The sequence below is a fragment of the Homalodisca vitripennis genome, chromosome 4 (assembly GCF_021130785.1).
Source record: "Homalodisca vitripennis isolate AUS2020 chromosome 4, UT_GWSS_2.1, whole genome shotgun sequence".
NCBI lineage: Eukaryota > Metazoa > Arthropoda > Insecta > Hemiptera > Cicadellidae > Homalodisca > Homalodisca vitripennis.
The window spans coordinates 132,588,738-132,612,036 of NC_060210.1; the positions used below are offsets into that span (position 1 = coordinate 132,588,738).

General features: G+C 32.5%; 1 protein-coding gene across 2 annotated transcripts in view; it reads right to left on the bottom strand.

Annotated features, from left to right (window-relative positions):
- Window positions 1-23,299, bottom strand: part of LOC124360185 (high affinity cGMP-specific 3',5'-cyclic phosphodiesterase 9A) — a 641,497-nt gene that overhangs the window by 280,545 nt on the left and 337,653 nt on the right. For both annotated transcript variants that reach the window (XM_046813574.1, XM_046813571.1), the window contains exon 5: window positions 17,523-17,547. The gene's annotated coding sequence lies outside the window, so the exon portion shown is untranslated. The remainder of the gene's footprint in view (window positions 1-17,522; window positions 17,548-23,299) is intronic.

Genomic DNA, 23,299 nt, shown 5'->3' on the forward strand with positions numbered 1-23,299 from the left:
TCAGTGACTTTAAAATTGGTGAGCTTTTGACCATTGCTTATTTCAAGGCTGCAACTGTTGGCAATGCCGTTAGTGGGTTCAGGTCCACAGGAATAGAACCTTATAATCCACTTGTATTCGACGAACATGACTTTGCTGCATCACAAACAACTGATCAGAACCTGGATGTAGGCCTAGACCCTAGCTATAATGAAGATGAAAATCCTACTATCCAATCAACAACATCAAATACAACAGAAAACTCCAGGTGAACCTGAAGAAGAAACCATTGAGCTGAGTGAACGCCAAGAAACAGTAGGCCCTAGTAGACTGTGCCCCAATCCCGGTAAAGAAGAATACAAGTGTCTTCGACTTTAAGCCTTTACCTAAAGGTAAACCAAAGGATAAGAAAAGAAAAGTTCAGAAGTTAAGTTCTAGTATTATAACAAGCACGCCAGTAAAAATGTGTTTGGAAGTAAAGCAAGAAATGAAGGATGAAAAAGAGCGCTTAAAAAAGAAAAGAGAAGAGCTTCGAGCTTCAAAGGTTTTCAAAGAAACTCAAGTTTGGACCCTACAAAAAACGTCCTAGGTGTATGAACACAGCTTCTACTTCAAAAAGGCAGTGAAGTTAGATGTCCTGGGTGTGAAGAAAAAATACTCCGATCCTCCAGTTGAAGAGTGGATCCAGTGTTCCAAGTGCAGTGAATGGTGGCACGAGAATTGTACAAGCTACGAAGGTGGGGAATTTGTTTGTGACTACTGCTAGTTTGTCAGTTTTTGTACATAAATAAAAATGACTAGCAGCCTTTTCTTTTACAAAGTAGCGTGTTTATTTAAACCTCCATAACATTCGTCATCTTGCCCCTATGCAAAAGTCATCTTGCCCCGGGGGTGGGGCAAGATGACATTTTTTGCATTGTTTCATAAGAAACTAAAATTTACAAACAAAAAATTGATATTATGATAATTAAAAAAAAATTAAATGTAGGTAAAGACTTATACTTAACTCTTATGTATCGTTAAGACTTTTATTTTTATCACAATATTTTATTAAAAATATTTATTCCTTAACGTCGTCAACTTGCCCCGGTCTCCCCTATTTGAGTTCCCTTACATCCTATATTCATATTTTCACTATTACGTTTCTTAAATATTTACAGAACATTTTCGTTAAAACAAAAAAAAACCATTGAAATTAATTAATTTTTTAGTACGCGATTTTTATGAAACCGTGTGGTTTTTGGGAAATATTATTAACAGGCATATTTGAGAGAAATGAAATAAAAATTGTTTTAACAGAGTTGTCCTTATTACATTTCATCTTTGTTAATTTCCCAAAGGCTTGCACATTTATGTTAAACGGAGGTAGTGGGAAAGGATCGAGGTCTGTTGGGAAATTACGTATGTTGTAATAGGCTATCAACTGGTAAATATACAGCTCTCAACAAATTACAGCATTATATGGTCAAATTCAGTCTTAGTTGACTGATTAATTACAGTCGTAGTTAACTAGGTCTACGCATAGCGTAATACAGTTGACTGTACTTACGGTGTTAAAAATTACGATTAGTATAATATATAAAAATGTTCCTAGTGTTATGGTCATGTCAAACATTTTAAAAATATTGTGTACAGTATTAGAATGATTAAACAATAAAGAATGGGTAAAAGGTAAATTGACAATTATTTCAACATATAATGCAGGAATTATACATATATCAAACTAGTAACTAAAACCAAAGAATATTGTAAATACATTTATATTTCAATATATCTATTTTTTTGTTATTTTTTTTAGGGGCTATGAAACTTCATATCTGTTAGTCTTGTCTATATGTCTGTCCGCACAAAATCTCGAGAACGAACTAAACTATAGAGTTAAAGCACAAAGCACAATTTCTATATAAGCAACATTGAGTTCAATAATCATGCACGACAGTACATGAGACACTTAGTGATTGGCTATAAGTGCCATAAGGGTTACCATGATGGAAACGATGAAATCGCAGAGTACATAAATAAATTGAGAACAATCATATGACACATTAACGTGTCACACAGTAACACATGTTGTCTAATGAAATGAGCTATAGCCTTGAACTTTTACATGGAACCTCAGCGTAGCCTGATACGTAACCCGTGGGATATTAGTACACAGTGAACTAATATATGTGTCTTACCGGTACATAATGAATACTGACTGTGGTATGAATTGTTCTTTTAGAACGGTAGTGACTCCTACAAATTCCTACTGCGAGGAACAGTGTTAATAGTAATAGAACCGATCTTAATAGTAAGGCTCGTAGTACCAGATGGATAGGATAGGAGAATCAAAAGGTTTCTAGTGTTATTATTATGTCTACCATTTGAAATTTATTTACAGTATGAGAATGATGAAATAATAAAGAATAGATTAAGTGTAAACTGACAATAATTTAAGCATATAAAGAAGGTATTATACATCCAACTTACTATAACGAAAAAGTATTGTTGTAAATTAATTAATTTTTAATGTTCGATTTTGTTATTTTATATTTTTTCTCGAGATACCGTAAAACTTAATACATCCCAGTCTACTTATATGTCTGACCGCACAGATCTCAAGAACACACCAACCTATAGGCATGAAATTGCATTTATGTATAAAGAACATTGTGATCTATGATGGTGCATGTCACAACGTGCGACCTGGCTGAGCGTTAGCAAACATTTATACATTAGCCTTATAGGTAAACACGATGACAACTATAAATTTACATCATTTGTAAAAAAAATGAGAACAATCAAATGACAATTTAAAAAGTGACACAGTAACACATGTTGTCTAATGAAATGAGCTGTACATTAGAAAATTTGCATGCTACCAGTGTAAATAGTACAGTATGTGCAGTATTAGGACAGATCCTGATATTAAGGCTAGTAAGTAGAAAGGAGCGATATAAATGGATACTAATAACTGCGCTTATTCAGAGACTGAATTGTTAGTTAAAGTTCTGTAAACTGATAAGCCCCAGCCTAGTCGTCAAGCAATAACCAAATATTCGTGAAATTCGTAGGCGGGGAACAAAAACCAGTGCGGTTGAAGTATTGAGTTATTTACTCGGCTACTGCGAGCCAGGGACAGAAAACATGATACCTGTTACAGTGATGAGCGATGAGAGTTCTCTTGCGGTAAATATGTTCCGTGCAATATTGTAGCGCTTTCTCCAATATTTGAATTTAACAGGAATGTTCTAGCTTTGTGATTTCAAATTTTTAATATTGCTACTACACGGTTCAACTTATTTACTTATTTCCACTCTGACCAACCAAATTGAAATTAGCTAACCATTTCCCCTGTGAATATGCCACTAACATATTCCACTTCAGAGGGGAAATGTCCATGAAACGATACTTTTCTTTGTTTCTTTGTAAAATTATTTAAAACGCTACTCATGCTCTTTATCGGACTATAATTGGAAATTTTTCTTATTACTGAGAATTTTGAAATTGTTTAGGTTCTGAGGGTGGACATTTTAATCAATAAATGTCCTATTAACAGGGCACCAACAGCAGTCACCTCCCTCTCACAGGGGTGCCAATCCCAAAACGTGCGGGTGGTATCTGAATACATGTTGACGAAACAGGCTTAAAATCTGAAAGTTACAATTACTAAATACTGCATAGTATATGAAACATCACATCATGTAATCAAGCATTTATGTTATCTGTTTAGCCATTATCTTGAATAACCGAGTAAACTTTGTTACTAAATGTGAGAATTAAGACTAATAGTTCGCAATAGCCAAATTAATTTCAGTTTATTACAAGAAACTTACCGTTTTAGTACGATTTAATCTTTGTTTTAATTCAGAAACACAAACATTATTAATTATTTTACATTCATGCTAAAGAAAACAAGCGTAACTACGTGTGTTAATATGAACTGCTATGAGTCTTAAGCATTTAAAGGTTATGTAAATTTTCAAGCAAACATTTCTGTTTCCTTGATTAATTATAAAATAATTAGCATGACTAGTTCATATTGCTTTAGAACTGCTCAACTACATTATTTATCAACTTATATGTTTATTCAGGACTCTAAAAATATTACGTATTCTACATGTATACTAAGCTGTAACCTTGTTATGAGTCATTTGAGACTTTTGTGCATCCTTTAAATTTCAAATCAAATCAGCTTTATGCAGCGACAATATTACAATGTATAGCAAACGTCACAAATTTTAATCTAAAATTTCTTACATTCATGCCACAACGTTCTCATTTACACATACAATTTTACACTTATGCACCTTTCATCCTTCGCCAATATATCCCACTTTAAACAGCAGAATGTCGTGTAATTGGGCGGTCTCCCAGTTAAATGCTAAAAACTCCCCTGCATTATAAAATGCTTGTGACACCAAGAGGTGTTTAAGGCGCCTTTTGAACGCCTTGGGCGTTAGGGAATTTTTTATTGAATTTGGCAGTCTGTTAATAAAATTAACACCTGCCTGTGAGGGTAGGTGTTCAAAAAACCACTGTTCTGTGGCTTGCAGTTCGTAGTAATTCTCTACCTCGTGTCTTATGCGTGTGTATGTCCCGGCCTCTGGTTAAGGCACACTTATACATACAAAACAAAGTGGTTTCTAAAATGTTCAGACACGGGAGAGTTAACAGCTGTAATTCCTTAAAAGCTTGCCTGCACGACTCTCTGAATTTTATTTTTGCAATTATTCGAATAGCATTTTTTTGGAGTTTGAATGCTCTCTGAAACTGAGAGCTTGCGCACGCTCCCCACAGGACCACTCCGTAAGACAAATGGGGGTAAATTAAGCCATAATACGCCGTTATCAGTACCTGACTTGGGCAGTATTTTGCTAAGGATCTCAAGACATAAATGCCTGAGGAAATTTTTGCGCAAACATGATTGATATGTTCATTCCAAGTCAACCCTCGATCAAGGTATTCCTAGAAATTTTGAAGAGAGGACTTCTTCCAGTGTGGAATCAGCTAACAAGACGGCAGATTCACAATGGTTGCCTACATTGCGCAAAGCAAAATTTAAAACGTTGGATTTTGAGGAGTTTGTTGTGAGATTGAGGCTTTGGAAGTATTGTACACAGTTATTGAGGTCAACAAAGGCCTGTTGTTCCAACACTTCACTTGATCTTGCACTAAAACAGAGAGTCGTATCATCAGCATACTGCACTAGTCCTCCATGCAGAAGTGATGATCCTATGTCGTTGACATAAAGCAGGAAAAGCACAGGACTGAGAATGGATCCCTGGGGAACACCGTACCTCAGTTCTATTGGAAATTAAAAATATCCTATGGCTGGAAGAGTGTTGAAGCAAGTGGAAGCTATTACAGGTTTACTCAACAAAGTTTTTAAGTATTAATACGAATCATATAAGCTTTATATATTTTGGAGAGAGAGGACTTAGTGGAAATAGAGTGGATTTACTTGCATTGCATACTTTCGATAAAACGTATGAGGTGTAAAATGTTAACTTACACGTCGATTTGACAATTTTTTAGTTATGAAAATTGTATAAAGAGTGTTTTAAATCAGTGGTGAAATGCACAAACCTTGATTCGATAAAATGTTGAAATGTAATTGAAATAATAGGCATAGAACAAAAATCTCATAGATCGAGATGCATAAACATGAGATATTTTAGTGAACAATAAATATTGAAGAGCATTATAAATATTTGTAATGTGCGATTACTGAAATTATCGTGAAATGCTTATTACTTCATATAAACTAGTGTTTAGTTTTGTATCAAATTAATTGTAAAAAGATCCAAGTCTGATTGAAGTAACATTAACGTAAATTGAAGGGAAGAAGTTAACGTGAAAATTATTAAATATAGTGACTTTGGTATAAACAAGTTTGACCTGTGACAAAGCGAAATGAAACATAAAAGATTTATGCAGTCGCAAACAATATTCGCTGGCTATAAACTGGTGAGTGGTAGTGTCAACTGGTGGCTGACAGTTTTCGTTATTAGTGTCCACAAAACTACATCGCAGTCACTGTTCTTCCTACGTCAAAGGCTCATGTTTTGTCGGCTTTATTAAAAATTACCAATTCGTATTTATTAATATTAAATTTTCATGAACACATTAAATCATCGTATCTTATACACCTGTTGATAAAAATATGATAGTATATTCATTGTTATTGGAAAAATATATTTCAAAATATCGCTTTCTATATTTAGAGTTTACGTGAAATTTTAAGATCTACGTACTGCAAATTTGTATAAAAGAAAGAAGACTGGCATGTCCGTCAATTATTTTACTGTATATTTGATTAGCGAAATGATCAAAAAGCTTACCAAGAATAATGCATTTCATGATATTTATGTTTTTAATATTTTGTATTACAAAAATAACAATAAAAAATAACGAGAGGGTTTTCCGTATACAACGCATATCACATTATTATTTTAAATATATCAATATTCACATCTGTCTCTATATAAAATTAGTTGTTTTTGTAAAATATGATAAGGATTGTATGGGAACTTGCTATCTAATTATTTTCATTAATTACCCATTATCCTTCTACTTATTGTTTATTAATATAAATATATCTTGTTACTGGATCTAATATCTATATTGTTAACAGTCAATAGTTTATCTTGTTATATTTTGTTACTATTTCCAATGTATATTTTCAACTTAGGCCTATAGTTACTTTGTTACCAGTTCCATTTTTTCATCTTGTTACCAGCTCATAAAAGTAATCATCATATTTCGTTATCTCAACTACTTACTGCTGGATTAATTTATAGTTGTTACGGTAAACTTAATTTAAAGAGATGAAACCTTTGTTTCTGAATTAGGATATAGTAGATGAAGTTGACAAAGCAACAAATATATTAAACTATAAATGCTTACTTAGCAAACAACGCATTTTAAAAGATTTTAATAGTTCACTTCAATAATCTCTTTCAAACACGAACTGCTATCTTTGTTTGTTACTGGCTTTTTGTTCTTTTAAAGAGATACATATTGGAAGTTTATAAATGTGTTGTTTTTTTTAAATATAATTGCTAGATAAAAACAACAAAAAACTGGTTTATATATATAAATTTTATTACCAAGTTAATACTTTAGTAACTATTTGGTTTTTTTATGATTCAAAATCAATGATAATTATGGTTCAGTACTTTCATATTTATATGTATTGGTGCATATTTCCTTAATTTACGTATGATAAAAGTATAATATATTCTAAGTGTATTGTATAAATTATTTCTTTGTTTATACTCGTTTTATGATGTCTTTTCTATGTATTTTTCCTGTTATCTACATAAAGTATTGTATAAAGGAATGGAAGTCTCGACGATTTAAACAGCTGTCTTAAAAATAAAACTTTTAAATATGTTATTGTTAGTTGGTTTCGTTTCAAAAACTTTGAGAAAGTGGTGTTTTGTGACGAGAATCTTACACCATATCTCTCAACACTAAAAAAGATTTATGAAACCGGGCTTTGTTCCTACTCATTGCGAGGGTAACTGTATCAAGCTTCTACTGATTTCTTGGATGAACAAAATCATTTCTTTCTTCATGGTTTAGGAGAAGCTCTCAAATTAAGATTCCCTCCTATTGGTATTGGCATGATTCAATACTATCCCTCAGGAAAAACTAAAAAATATAGTTTCTTTGGTAGCATTCTAAAACAAAACATCTGGACTCCATAACTCGAGGTCGTGTCTTAAACTTCAGAAGTACTCCTGTATTTACCAAAATGGGGGTGGGTGGTAAATCAAGAATTCAAATGCTATGATCCATTGAAAAACGCATCAAAATGAAGGTTATCATGAGAACACATCAATGACAATAAGGATTTTTGACTACTCCATCCAAAATGGGTACAGTTATAATAAATATAAAATTACAAACTGAAAAAGCAATATGTTTTAGGTTTCTACATATATTGCTGATTCGAATATATAATATATATATATATATATATATATATATATATATATATATATATATATGGAGTTGTTTTGCTTACTTAAGAACAAACAAGTTGTTTAGTGTCGTACTCAGGGTTGTACCATCAAGGCTACTACTGCGTCAATGTCAAACTTTGCTGTAGCTTTAACTCAGCATAATTTACGCTTGTTAAACACAATTTCTCTGCAGACAAACTGTCAACTCATCCGTTCATTCTGTTGCGCTACTTTCTACACGCTATTACTTGCTTAATTGGATAGAATCCTACATATATTGTACTAAACACAACATTCTCCTTCATTACGTTGCCTTATAAAAGCATGGGAATATTGTTACTGTTCCATTATATGCATCACATTTTATGGAGAAGGCAATCAACTACATACTTTAAGACCGAAAATGATATCGTCAACATAATATCTTCACATTTATTGAGCTATAATCATAAAATATGATATGTTGGCTTTAACCATTTATGGGCTGAGCTTTAGCGAAGTATATCACTCGCGGGGATGAAAAATATCATTTCTGTCTGTCTGGTTATGTTTCTATCTGTTTGCAAGATGTCTCCAAATGAACTGACCTATAGAACCGAAATTGAGCATGAAGCTTCATTTCTATATAAGGAACACTGAGTTCGATGATGGTGCATGTCACTCCATGGGATTTGGATGAGCGTTAGCGAATACTTTTACATTGGTCTTATGGGTAACCATGATAACAATGGGAAAATGGCAAACAGAAACAAAATACACCCATAAGAGATTTAAATATATTAACACATGTAGCTTAGCTATCCTAACATACAACATAACTTTATAGTGAATTTATGTGTAGACATTTATTAAAACTGATATGATATGAAACCCAATTATTTAAAAAAAAATATGAATTTATTATGTGGAAACAATGTCAAGAAAGGTCGTAAAAAACTCTTTAATATGTAGAGTGCCGATGGCCGAGCGGTCTAAGTTGTTGGACTTTGGGTCTGAGTTAGAGATAGCGCTGGTTCAAATCCTGTCTGTGACCGTTGCACTTTTTATCAGTACCATCGACCTTGTACTGTATCGACTCTCCCCCTTATTCTGTTTGATAAGTTCCTCGCACAGACCAGTGGCCCATGAGGACGGACAGAATAAGGCTTAAAAGGGGATCGGTCTCTCCTTAAAAAAAAAAAATAGTTCAAAATTTGTACGAAACTTCCTTTCTACAAGAATGAATTCAACGAGGAGTCGTTTTTGTTTCAATTTCTTTTTTGTATAATTGTTTGTATGCCTATCTGTCTACAGGACATCTCGGAAGTGAAATGTCATAGACTTTAAGTTATTCATGCAATCTAAGCAAAGCCTCTTACGACACGTGTTGGCGTACTTCTACCTTGTATTTTTTGGGAGAGAGTGGATTTAGAATAAACTGAGAGATGTTGAAAAAGCATAAAATAAAGTAATATCGTACAAACTTTTAAAATGTCAATATTTAATTCAATAAAAAAATGTCTATATTCTACCAGAAACGAATGTTTAAGCAAAAACAGAAGGAACAAGTCATGGATAGAAAAAGTGTCTATATACTGCCAGAAACTAATGTTTAAGCGAAAACAGGAGTACGTATAAATATTTACAAAAACTATAATAAACAAAAAAATATCACGCGTAAATTATATTGATTTAAATTAATTACGCAGAGTATTTTAATAATAACTTTACATTGTTTAGTAAAACAATTCAGTATACTACTAAATTATATAATTTTATTAGTAAATTTAAAAGAAAAGTCTGAGATGGATGACTATATACAGAGTATCTCTAAGTTAAAATTTTAGAACACAGTGAGGTTGAAGGACTTCTTTAAATATTAAACCTTTAATTAGTCATATCGGAGTTTTTATGGACACTTAATTTAGCAATTACAAGTTCTCCCATACACAATTTTAGCCGTACTTTGAGAACTGGCAAGAAATGTAAAGCATTAAACGTCTAATCCATTAGGTGTCAAACGCCACGTCACGAAGTGACGGTCTATCATCATCCAAACACCCCATTTGTCGTTTATGGCTCGTAACGTGATACGGCCGAGTCTGAGGACATTTTATGGCGTCACTTGAGTACGATATTCGCGCTGTCTCCGTATAGCGCTTGTAATAAACATTTACATAACGTTTAATTCATCACTTCCTAATAGAATTCTAGAGTAAAATATGAGACAACTTACTTTTTAACGATTGGGGGAACATTTTTAGGAACAATATTTTTCATCATACTGTAAACAATAATGGTAAAACAATTATAATTTATGAACATAATGTAAATAAACAACCACATTAATGTAGCTGTATTATACGACAGTATAATTTTAGCTCCCAAGAGGTACACTGTATTAAGATGTGAGGTATTTATTATTTATTTCAGCCACTCATGTAAGTTGTGAATGTAAACTCGATAACAATTATAAAACATTTTTAACACTGCACCAAAAATAAGCATTTTAATATTAGTCGTGAGTATTGAAAGTGGACATTTCCCAGTGTATATTGGAAAAAAGAAATTGGAGACTTTTCAACTCCTTAGTAGTTAGGTACTCTACCACCTGTTGCGCTAATAGTTTGTTACTTATCTCAGTTTGTTTCTTAGCAGTAACTTACTTGTAATAAGCTGTTCTTATTATTTTAGATAGCATTGTATCTAAAATATTAATGTAAAATCCTAATAAAGTATTTGGTGAAGATTAAATGTTACGTTACATAAATAAACGCGTTTACATACACAGATAGCGTTTTTTCCGCTGTATCTACTATCTATGCTTGTATTTGTAAATTGGCTGCTGCCGTTGGAAAATAAATAAATAAAGACTTACATATTGAAAATATACACTTTGCCACGAATGATAAAACTCTAATTACATAATTAACATTATTATCTTAAGGTTAATTTAAAAATAATTATAACTATGTTGGATAAGAGTTCCTTGCTTGATTTTGCAATAGATTTTTTTAAAGTATTAAAATGTTTTGCGTATATTTGAACATTTATTAACTCTGAAATGCATGTAATAAAATACAAGTTTGAAAAAACTCTATAGCCACAAAATGGTCTAGCATTTATAAAATGAACTCACGCTACCTTTTTGCCCAATGAGAAGTAATGATATCGAATAAAGCTCGGCTCACGAAGAAATCAGGGATAAAGAAAACATTTCAATTATGTATAAAAATCAAAATAAACACGGTTTGAGTTACAAAGTTTATTAGTTTTAAAAGTTCTAATCCACGTCCAAGTGTTAGACAGTGGTCGGAATAGACGAACCAAACTATCCTGTGAATTGTAATTTTTGATAAACCGATCCAGTGATGTAATCCTAGTGGCACTGTCACCAGCAGATACTATCAGTACGGGGACCGTACGGACCAAGTGTCATGTAACTCGCCTCCCACCCACCACCCCCTACAATGTACCGCTGTCACGTTTTGATACACAACCCTTTAATCAGATGTCTGTAGTTGATTAGTCATATTCATCTCAACAATTCTCATTAAAAATGTCCTATTCGGTTTGAACGAATAGAGTTCGTCTGATATTTGGTGACTACCTAAGAACAGTAGCAGTCAATTTTATAATCTGTAAAACATAGATTATACAATCCCTTTGTATGCCCCCAAATATTAAACATTTTCTACCAACAAATAACGGTTTAAAACAATTCCATATATTATTCTACGCCGTTGACCACTACTAATATTTGATGGTGCCAGAAGTGAATCTGGTTGTATTACAGTAACTAATATAAGGGACTTACAACAAAAATAAGGGGAGAGGGAAGGTCAGCTGGACTTTTCCTACGAAATACATTTATGCAAGAATGTTTATAATATTTGATTTGATGGTCTAGAATTGTATTTTGTTACATGATAGGCACTATTTCAAGGAATAGTTTTCGGTTGTTGCCGAAAATGTTGGACAGCAAAGAAGGTATTATCTGCGGGCTCATGAAAGTGTTCGTTTTATAAGTCTTCGTCGCCAACTTTTTTTGGATATCTTCTGACGGATTCTGTGACTCAGGTATATGACAGGATTTCAGACGCTGATCTAAAGGAACGTTACATGGAGCTGAACTCAACATTTATAGTTTCAGGCCGCTTGGAACTATAAACTCTTTCTAATCTTAATCAGAGAAACATAAAATCTGTTTTTCTTGGTTTGAGTCACTCTTTCAGTAGTTTCACATCGTTATTTGTCTAAAGATAAGAGACACATACCAAACTTTAGACCGACATAAGCTTCAGGCGATGAGTAAGTTTTGAGTCGGGGAGGAATAATACAAAATTCATCTGGAATTTTTATGGTTTTATAATCTTTAACGAAAGAAGTTCAAGGCAAATATTAACCACTAATTCTCCGTCTAAAATAAAATTAGTATTTTGTAACTGATATTTTCGTAATACATCTAAGCAAAACCAGTCAAAAACTAAATAATAGTAACTATAAACTATAATTTAGTGTTTAAAATATAAGCAATGATTTGACATATAATTTGAAAATAGAAAAGTAAGGATATGTCTGTTATTTATTGAGTTTCATAATTAAAACAGGTTTGACAGATTCAAAAAGAAAATGCAATGTTGAGAACTTGTTGGTTCTAATTAGTGTTATTATTGCGACTAATCTCAATAAATAATAAATTTCAAAATGTGTGATCCCGATTGTGTGAAGACCAAATATTTTAGTGTTAGCTGATGGAAATGCATGTTTATGAATACATGTTATGATAATAAAAACGTTGAATAACTTTTACAACCACCGGAGGCTAATGCTGCCACGCGGTCTATCCCGGTTTGTGTTTAACTTTTGTGTCATTCTTTTGGCTTTTTAAAGGTCACTACATACTTAACAGCTGTAAACACTAACCCTATTTGGTTTGAGGTGTCATAAATTACAAGACAAGGACATAAATGTTCAAGTTATTAATTTGTTCTAGATTTATTCTTCTAGAGTTCGTTAAAAAGGAGGGTTTTACTTATTCAAGTGTAATAGTGAGTAATATTAAAAAAGTAAAATTAAACTTTGGTACATTCTGAGTTTGCAATTAACACCACTTCAGGCGTTTAACTATATTTTGTATTTAATAATTACCTTAAAATTAGATTTTATAACGATATTTGACATATTTAGCTGTTATTTATAAATACCACTATTTCAAATATAAATATGTGGTAAAATTAAAATAAAATTAACCCACTATATACATTGATATAATAAAATAAAATTGGAATTGATAGTAATTCTGTTGTTTGGACTGTTACTTTTTTATTTCAGTTCAAAAATAGGTGTTGCGACTTTGTTCTGATTTAACGAACAATAATACTCAACTTTGTTTGAAAAGTATTTGTTTACTTAGTTGTAAACTACTTAATAATTATAATTCAATATTTTTAGTAACATTAAAGCGGTAAACAGGGAAACCAAACATAATGTATTTCTTAGTAATTGCTAAATTTCCTAAATCTTAAGAACACTTAAGTGATTCTGGACGCTTAAAGTTCTGGACAGTATGTTCTAATTTCCATTTATATCAGTCATATGTAAAAAAAATGTGAGAGAGTTTTGATAAAAAACAAACTATTCGTTCCTCTATAATGGCTCAATTTATATAATTACAAAGCACCAAAGATGTGTTATATAATTTTATAGTAATATGAATCAAGACAGTTCAAGAATGTTAAATCAATATTTAATGTTTGTACGAAAGTCAGTGACACAACAACAGTCTTCGCTTTAAAATTACATTTCAAACGAAACAACAAGAGTAAAAAGAAAAACAAAGAGGTTAAACATGAGAAATATTTATTCTATCTCTGGAATTCCAGGTCCCACAGACAACATACGCGAGGCTCTACGTTACAGATAAAACGAACAGTTCTCTTTGTCGGGTAAAAAACACAATATCAGTGAATTCGCTTTATACATTTATTCGTTAAAAAATAACTTTAGATTAAAAATAACAGTGACATGTTTTTTAGTACTAGAAACAATCGAAATCTGACGATCTGAAATATGAGAATTAATTGCTTTCTGCAGGATAAGTGAATCTAAAATATTTCGGTATAAAAGAAATTAGACCTTTTTAAGATTATTGAAAGACGAATTTACTCCATAGTTGAAATTTAACGCTGACAAATAATGTTTGTAATTATAAACATTTTCACAGAATATGGAGCATGATAATTGAATTTATTGAAGATTTGCGTTATTTATTTACTGTAACTTTGCTTGTTTAATGTAATAGACGAAGAGTATGAATAGATAACAGAATTTCTAATGTACTTTACAAGCCCCAGCGATAACAGGGAGAGGTTTACCATTCATAACAGGTGAAACCTGTGTGGGTTTTGTTTGTAAACGCTTAACGTAGTACTTATCCTCATATTTTCACGATTCGATACCAAACTCTAATTTAACTCGTGTTTAAAACTAAACTACTTCTGGAGGAAAATATAAAATAAAAATATACGGATAAGTGAACGTTAATATTTATTTTGTAGCTAACTGTTATAATCATTTGGTTTACCTCAAAGGACTTTCACATGCTTTCAAAACATAATGACTCTGTGATATCTAGTTACAGCCATATTCTCAAGATTTCGCAATCCTAAGGGGATTGTGTGGAAAGAGTTTGTGTGCTAATATACGTCACATACGCATTATTTTTTATATAGTAGTACCATGCTAAATCTTTTGTATAGCGTTGTTATACATTTTTCTACATCTTCAAGTCAGGACCTCATTTTATGAAGTTTTGTCTACTTATTGTTTCTTCAGTTTGCCGCTAGATAGCACACCCAAAAAGAACTTTTCAAACAGCAGCAGATTTTAGTATTCGATAATAAAGACCTTTGTTAAAATATCAAAGGTCACTAAAGAGGCATAATTCTTGAACGTAATAACATTTGATAATGTTTTCCTGATTTTCCCCACTTAAGAGGGTGGACAGTTTAATCTGTCAATGTCCCATTACCAGAGCTCCAGCAGAGGCGGTGACCTATCTCTCGCAGGGGTGCCAATCCCGGCACAAGCGGGTGGTACTACAAGAATAACCTGTGCTCGGACCACAATTACAGCAGTCCAAAACGTATTAATACCATTTTTGGTTCGTTGGGTCAGTCTCTCAATATAGATTCAACTGTGACTGATCTTGCACAGAACGTTACAATGTTCTTGGTTGATACTGAGGTGTGAATTCATTATTTGCAAGATGACAATTTCGAACATTGAATTTCTTGAATAACAGCTAAGAGAACCAGCTTTGCATTTATTATTCTTGTTGAACGCCAACAAATTTATTTATGTTCTTGCTGTTGAAATTCAATTTCTGGTTGCAATGTTCTGATAGTTGAAAAGATTTACGATCGATAATAATTGACCATATATGTTGGAAAGCAACATATATATGTTTGTTTTATAAAACAGTAGAAGTATTTATTATGATAATAATAAATACTTCAAAAAACAATAAAAACTCATTTCTTTGATATGTGTCGTTTACATTTATTATTGCTGAATACATACAATTTTACTCTAAGTGTGATACTTTTTGGCAAAGGTGAGTTAAGATCGTCTTCGTACCTGAGGCTAAATACAAAAGCGCACGTATGCGAAGCTAACGTAGGATATTTTATAGTGAATGTGATTGTTTGATTTCTATAACTAAGTATTTCTCTCTAAATGTGTTAGATACAGGTAAAAACAGTAGTTTCTATGGGAAAGAAAAGCATACTAAATTTGAATACTATAAAAGCACAATTACTCAAACATTATAATAAAGTTATATGTTAAAATATCATGTGAACTCTTTTGACAATTAACGTAAGTTTCACTGGAAGTGTCGAGCCAATAATCATTAAATCAGTGGTAAAATAGTAACACTTTTACCACGAAGTCAACAGAATGTGGAGCTGCTTTAGAAGAAAGGCGGATAGTTGAATAAGACATCAGAATAAACGGAAATGTTACCTCAGTTTGAAGTCCAAAGAAAGTTAAGTTCGCTGCTGAATTATTAAAAGAGTGGCCTGCCAGACAATACCAGGCGTCAGGTGGAGCGCGGCTCCTTCACTCGACCGCAAGTTTGAACACACGGCCTGCATTCATGTTTGAATCAAAGCCAAGTTTTCTAACCTTACACGTCATAAAGTTTATCACATTTTATAGGATTTTAAACTGTAAATGTTTCAACTCTACGTAACGATATTTTGTTATATTTATATAAAATTATACGAAAACAAATGTTTTAAATTATAATTCTTAGAAATTAATCTATAAAATATTTTACTAATTATGAATTTCTACCTTATCTTGACGGAAATAATAAAGAAATACACCACTTTTATATGCGTAAAAACAAACTAAATTTGATGTTAATACAACAACTACAATTTTGTAAATTATTGATTGGTAGTAAATCATATAAATAAAAAATATGAAAAATAAATATTGCTTTTTAATAAGCTTCATAAGATAGTAATAACTAAAATAATTTCGAATACATATTTTTTATGGCTTACTCATATTGGTAATTATTTAAAGAATAGATCAACTGTTTAAATATGCTACTGACTGTTGAATAAAAATATGAAATTTCTGACTTTTTAACAGCACATACAACTACAAAAATATGATCTTGTTTTCTTTTGGTAATCACTGATAATAATACAAAATTAATTTACTTAGATACTTTGCACGATAAAAAATTTATTTAATACGATAATAGTGGTACTTAAGTATCAGACAGTCGTTTAATACTGTATATAATACATATTATGTAAATGAATTAAATAGGTACCACTGAACTAAGAATTCGTATATTTTATTACTATATTTTCTGCTTTATTATTTGACAATACCAGACTTTATGTAAAGTCACAATGCCTAATTAGTTAATTTCTAGGTATTGTCTTATGGTTTTAATTTTCTTTTGTGACTTCCTATGATACACCTTTTCTGTTGAGAAAAGAATACCGAAACTTTTAATTGTAGTTATTTGAAACCACTGGATATTAAAATTTCTATTGATAACCCTACAATTACACTGTTAGATAATTTAGTGTTAATATTGTTAATATTTACACAAGAATTCAAATTTTTTGAAAATCTTCTTTTTAAATCTTATTTTTATATATTACACGTTATCGTTGTTTTAATTTCTAAAATCCTTTCAGTTTTTTTGTAATCTTTATGTTCTAGCCAAATCCAAATAGCAGATGGGATTTAATTCTGCAAGGATTTCCAAGAAAAGAAAACGCGATATTATTTACGGAAAATTAAATTAGGTGAGATTTTGGTATGAGGTCAAAATTGATCTGTTTCACAACAAAGTTAATTAGAGTTTCCTTACCACATTTACCCTTTGTATTAATAGGTTATGGTATATTTAATAACCAAACTTGCTTGTAGGACTGCAATTAAATATAATCCTTATATACTCAAGATACTCGTATGTTCAGCTGCTGATGCTGCTTAGAATTAAATTTTAGTACTCGCACTAAATATATATAATATTAAGTATTCTGAGAAATTCATGGTTTGTAGAACACTTACCAAGTTGACTGTACACGTGTCTTGCCTGCAACAAATTGTACACATTGATTAGGAAAACATTATTATACCAATTTCAATAATAGGTATTATAACAATGTTAACGGTTTTAGTTTTGAAAGTTGGGCACTGCAGTATTTTTAATAACTTTCTGCTCCATTCACTTCACATAATACTATATTTTTATTTGTGGATATTGTACAACGACAGGAAAGCAAGTAAAGTAGCTTAGAGACAGCAAGACAGGTAAGGTAATGAAAGCTCTAACTTTTGTTTGAAGTGACTGTAAGTGGGTTACAACGGTCATGAAACCAGAGATAACTTGATATCATCTATATAGGATACACACAATCCCAAATCTGAGAGGTCGACAAGGGTAAGTCCTTATTCTCCTGGCTCCACTTTCCCTTTCGGCCAGTCTTACGAACGCGATAAATACTAGCGTTTCTTTCAGGACAGCAATCCCTAATACTTGCCAGGAGGACTCTTCAGCTCCTTAGTTTCTGCGATGCGTCAGCTTTATTTCTTGACAGTCTCAGTAAAGTACAATTTTGAAGCTAAAGATTGCTTGAAAACGCCCCAATTAAAGGCAACTGGCAAACTGTGTACTGTATTAAACACCAAGTACAATAGGTATAAAATAGACTACCACCATCATATACAACGTGAAATCACCTGGGGTAAAATGGAGAACACAGCGGAATATCGTTTCCTGACGAACATTAATTATAACATTCTTTCATAACTAAACACGTACATTCGCACAAAATAACACGTCACAATCAATCAGTGAAAAGGACCTTTTGCTTCTTAATAGAATATGAAAACTTGCACAAACTGCAACTAATGGTATAGGCTACATATTTTCCCTAAATATGTCAATTAAGCTGAAACACTTCAAGTCGACTCTTAAAAAGTACTTTACTCTGAGTTGAATTGGAAAATTAAAACCATGTATATTAAGTCACACACTGGAAAGTTATCTAGCTAACACAAAATATCTACACCAAATATTACTATAATATAAATTAAATGTATATTTAATCTAGCTAACACAAAATATCCAGAAAAAATATAACTAAAATATAAATTAACCCTTTATAGGGCAGAGGGTATTTTCATTATTTTCACTTAACGCTCAGTGGTCAATAAACTAACCACTTAACCTTAAGGTCTATATTTGCTTAGATATTAAGCGAAAATGAGTTTTGAGGCATTTGGCGGGATGATTCAGCCAGTAGGAGACATGGGATTTTTTATTGCAGTTAAGTTTCCAACGTGCTCGTTTGTATGGACTGCCATCCTAAAAGGCGGTTAGTTAAGTGATCAGTGTTCCTCTGGCGATACGAACTTCAGAAAATTGACAACCTCTCTGCAGTTTTCCTCTATTTTACCATATGAAAGGTAAGTGAACTAATAACTAATTGTTATCATGCTATACTAGACTAGTCAGACATTAGCCCCAATAATTGAAAAGCAATAAATTTAATTGGATAATATTCGTAAATTGCAAAAATAGTACAAAGTTAATTGCTAACCTAACAATAAGGTTTTATAACATATTATATAAAATGGGCTTGAAACATAACTGAGGCAATTAACCTGCACATTCATTACATTAGTGTCTTATCATTGACTAAATCATAAAAAGCATCCTAGAAATTCTGTTGATAAACTTGTTATTCTAATTTATCCAATGCAAGCATGCTGCGTATTTTGTGAAATTTCTCATTTTGCCTAACTATTCTGAATATTCTTTGCTGGGAGTACTATTTGTTATGTTCAAATTAGTACTGCCAATTGTGTTGTAAGACTTATAGACTTGCTAGTTGCTGGCAAGTATAACACAGTAGTTAATATAACATTTAATTTTTTTCAGAATGGAAGAGAACGAAGAGCTCTGCCTTCGCAACAGCGAGATAGATCGTATACTTCTCTTTGATGTGACCGATGGTATGGCCGAAAATTCAGAAGGGGAAGGAGACACTGATGCAGAAGATACACCTCTGTATACTTCGGTAGAGTCAATCCCATCAACTAGGACTCCGGCACTGGTGAGTCCTCGTCTTAGTTGTGCTTCACCAGATGGCAACACTAGTGCTAGTGTCTCGTCCCCATTGCCAGCTGTAAGAGTGACTCCTAGCATTGACATATCCGTGCCAGGGCCATCCTGAGCTCCCTCTGGACTGCCGCAATCAATGATAGATTATGTTTTTGACAGTGATGATGATACTTTGGACCCAAATTTCATGCCAGAAGCGGACAATCTCTTTGGCGATAGATTAGATTATTCTGAAGAAGAAATACGTTCAGATGATGAGAGTGAGTTGGCAGCTGATGAGTTCTTATTTGATAAGTCCTCTCAAAATCCTAATTTTGTTCAATTCTTTTGAGTTTAGTCAGTTTATTGGTTTAAAAGAAGAAATAGAAGTTTCTTCGCCACTGAATATTTTTTTGGTATTTATAGGATCTTTCTTGAATGAGATTGTTTATCAATCCAATTTGTTTGCAACACAACACAATGTTGACTTGAATCTAAGTAAAGACGAACTACTAGCTTTTCTAGGCATTTTGGTGATAATGGGGTTCTACGTGCTACCCAGCATACGATTGTACTGGTCATCTGATCCCATGTTCCATTTAGAAGCAGTGGTAAAAGTAATGTCACTGAAAATATTTTTGAAAATTTTAATATTTTTGCATATTAATGATAATTCTGTTATGCCTACAAGAGGTCAACCAGGTTTTGACAAATTGTACAAAATCAGACCTCTCATCAATCACCTAAAAAATAGATTTCAAGCAGTTTTTTCACCATTCCGATACATAAGTATTGACGAGAGTATGATTGGTTTTAAGGGTCGTTCCAGCCTCAAACAGTATATACCCTTAAAACCCACTAAGAAAGGTTTCAAAGTATGGGCAATGTGTTGCTCTGTAACTGGTTATTTAGTTGCATTTGATGTTTATGAAGGGAAAGCTTCCGGTGGAAACAGGAGATCAGATGATCAAGCTCTGGGAGAGAGTATTGTCCTAAAGCTAGCAAGGGGTTTGGAAAATTTAGGTTATTGTCTGTATTTTGATAGATTTTTCAACACAATACCTTTTCTCAAATCTTTGCTTGGAAAACAGTTATTTGGTTGTGGAACTATACAGAAGAAACGCAAATACTTTCCAAACAATCTTTTAGTCAATGATAAAGAAATGCAAGTAGCTGATTCTGATTATGCAACTTGCCAAGACATTAGTGTATGTAAGTGGAAGGATAGGGGTAAGAAAGCTGTACTTATTGCTTCTAATATGCACTGCAAGACAGAGATTACAGAAATTGATCGTAGAGATAAAAGAGGGGAAAAAGTTAAAGTAATATGTCCCAAAGCATTTGTTGATTATAATAAATACATGGGCGGCGTAGATTACTTTGATCACCTGCATTCATCAAAGTACTCAATCGCCCAGAAGTCTCGTCGGTGGTGGCTAAAGATCTTTTTTTACTTGATGGATTCTGCTATTGTCAATTCTTTTATTCTGCATACGTATGTTTAAAAAAACTCTTATGTTCAGAAAGCTTCTAACTGAACAGCTGATTGGCAACTATAACAGCAGAGTAAAAATAAGCAAAGGTATCATAACAAAAGGGAAAAAGTTAAGTGGAAGAACAGTTATTTCTGGGCTATCAATCTCAAATGTTGGTGAACACCTACCAGTAAAATGTAGACGTTGTGCGAGATGTAGCACAAAACAAAAAGTCAAAAGGTCAACTACTGCATGTCAGAAATGTGGGGTAGCCTTATGTAGAGACTGTTTTGTGCCTTTCCACAGTTAAAATTGTACAATTAGGTTAAGATGAGTTACTTTTAAGGCTAATATTTAGAATTTCTTATCTTCAATGTAATTGCAAAAGTTTGTTATTGAAGCTGTATTTCACTTGATATGAAATAAATAATCCTTTGTGAAATATACGCGCGTTTTATTTCAGATACAAAAGTGATCACTTAACTAACCAGTATTCAAATGCATATGTTTTAAGGAGTTAAGGTTTTCTGGTTAGTTTATTGACCACCGGTTATCACTGGTTCCGTACTTTGTAAAAATTCCAAATTAGCTGATTAAGAGTAAGAATACAAATATTTATTCAGGACATATCATTAAAATATGTTTCTGTAAAATTATAACCTTGCCCACCTAGAGCATTTTGTGGTGGTTAATAAACCAGCATCCTATAAAGGGTTAAATGAAGTATCCAATTAAAAAAATATTCATTCCATAATTACAACGAACATAACACACAACACGAATCAGGTAGTAGGGTAGTTTACATTATTTAATTGTTAATTGTTTTCTGTAAGTTGCGTAGTTTGATAAAAAAAATATTAAATTGTATATAATTGATTTGTATTTACAACAAATGAGAAATACAAAAGTGTAAATACACCAGAAAGAATGCAGAAAGAAAGTAGAGAGGTATTGTTCTCAGGCAGAAGGTACCTTTACAGGATGTCAGCCAGACTCGTGCATGTAACTGACAGGTGACGGCGGCAAGGGTGATGGGCCTGGCCTTTTGTTGTGGGGAGTGATGTTGGAGGGCGCGTAAGACCACAAATAATAGAGAAGTGGAATTCATAGTGCCATTATTTTGAGTGGAAAATAGTTTTGTATTTAAAATGCATAACCCTTTAAGATGACTCCCCCAAATACAAAATAACAAAATATTTTTATTGCTTCACGTGAAATTACAGGCATTAGTAGATAATTTAGACAGTTTTGTAATCAGGGTTACATAAACACGGCAGAGAACTGTTTGGTACCAATCTGAGACGTGTGGTGATCTCGTTAGGGGGAGTGCCAAGCTGGTGCCCAGATTGTAGCGGTTTCACCCAATTATCGACTTCCCTGACGAAACACCGCTTTCACTACCACCTCTATAATATGAAACATTGTTAGAATTACTAATTAACTATGTGACACTAACCAAAACTCAATTAGTTTCCTTATCCGTAAAATAAATGTAAAGTTAATTGGTAGTGCCTGCCAAGGCCTGTTAGAAATAAATCTAATAATTTACGTGTTGTTCAAATCAATTTAAAAACCATTGGCAATCAATATAATCCGCAGCGACCTCGAACTGGCCATACCTAACACTAATTATAAACCATTTAATCAATTATTAAACAATTGTCGGTCCCGCTTTATCCAGACACGTACGCCACTCGTAGTAGGCATCGACACTAGTCCGTCACCTGACTGGACAAACTGTACCTCCAACTCTAGTGTAATGGCAGAAAGATGAATGCGTCTGACACTAACAACTTCCATTGATCTAAAAAAACAACAACAAAAAACATACTAAAAACAACAAAGCAAAAAAAAGACAAAACAAAAAAACTCTGTGAAACAAAAAAGAATGGTGATTGCCACCATTCGGATGAAAATCAAAATGTGAAGTTTGTACAGGAAGTACATAACATAGTTTCAGGGAATGACAAAAAAATGTAATTTCATTAAGAAAATTAAATAAAGAAAAATCCATTTTCCTTAATTATACTTAAAAATACAATTATCTTAAATCATAAATTAAAAAAAACTCATTCACTCACCGAAGCTCTAGCACATGTACAACTTTCCACACATTTTACCTTCAGCCGTTTTTATTTTGGGTGTACACTCCAATAGAGCTGACGGGTGAAGAGGTTTGAGCCAAAGTTACACTCCGATCTGACAGATCCTTTTTACAATCGTATCTTTGTCAGTCCGCCTTTCTGTCTGTGAAATAACTCTTG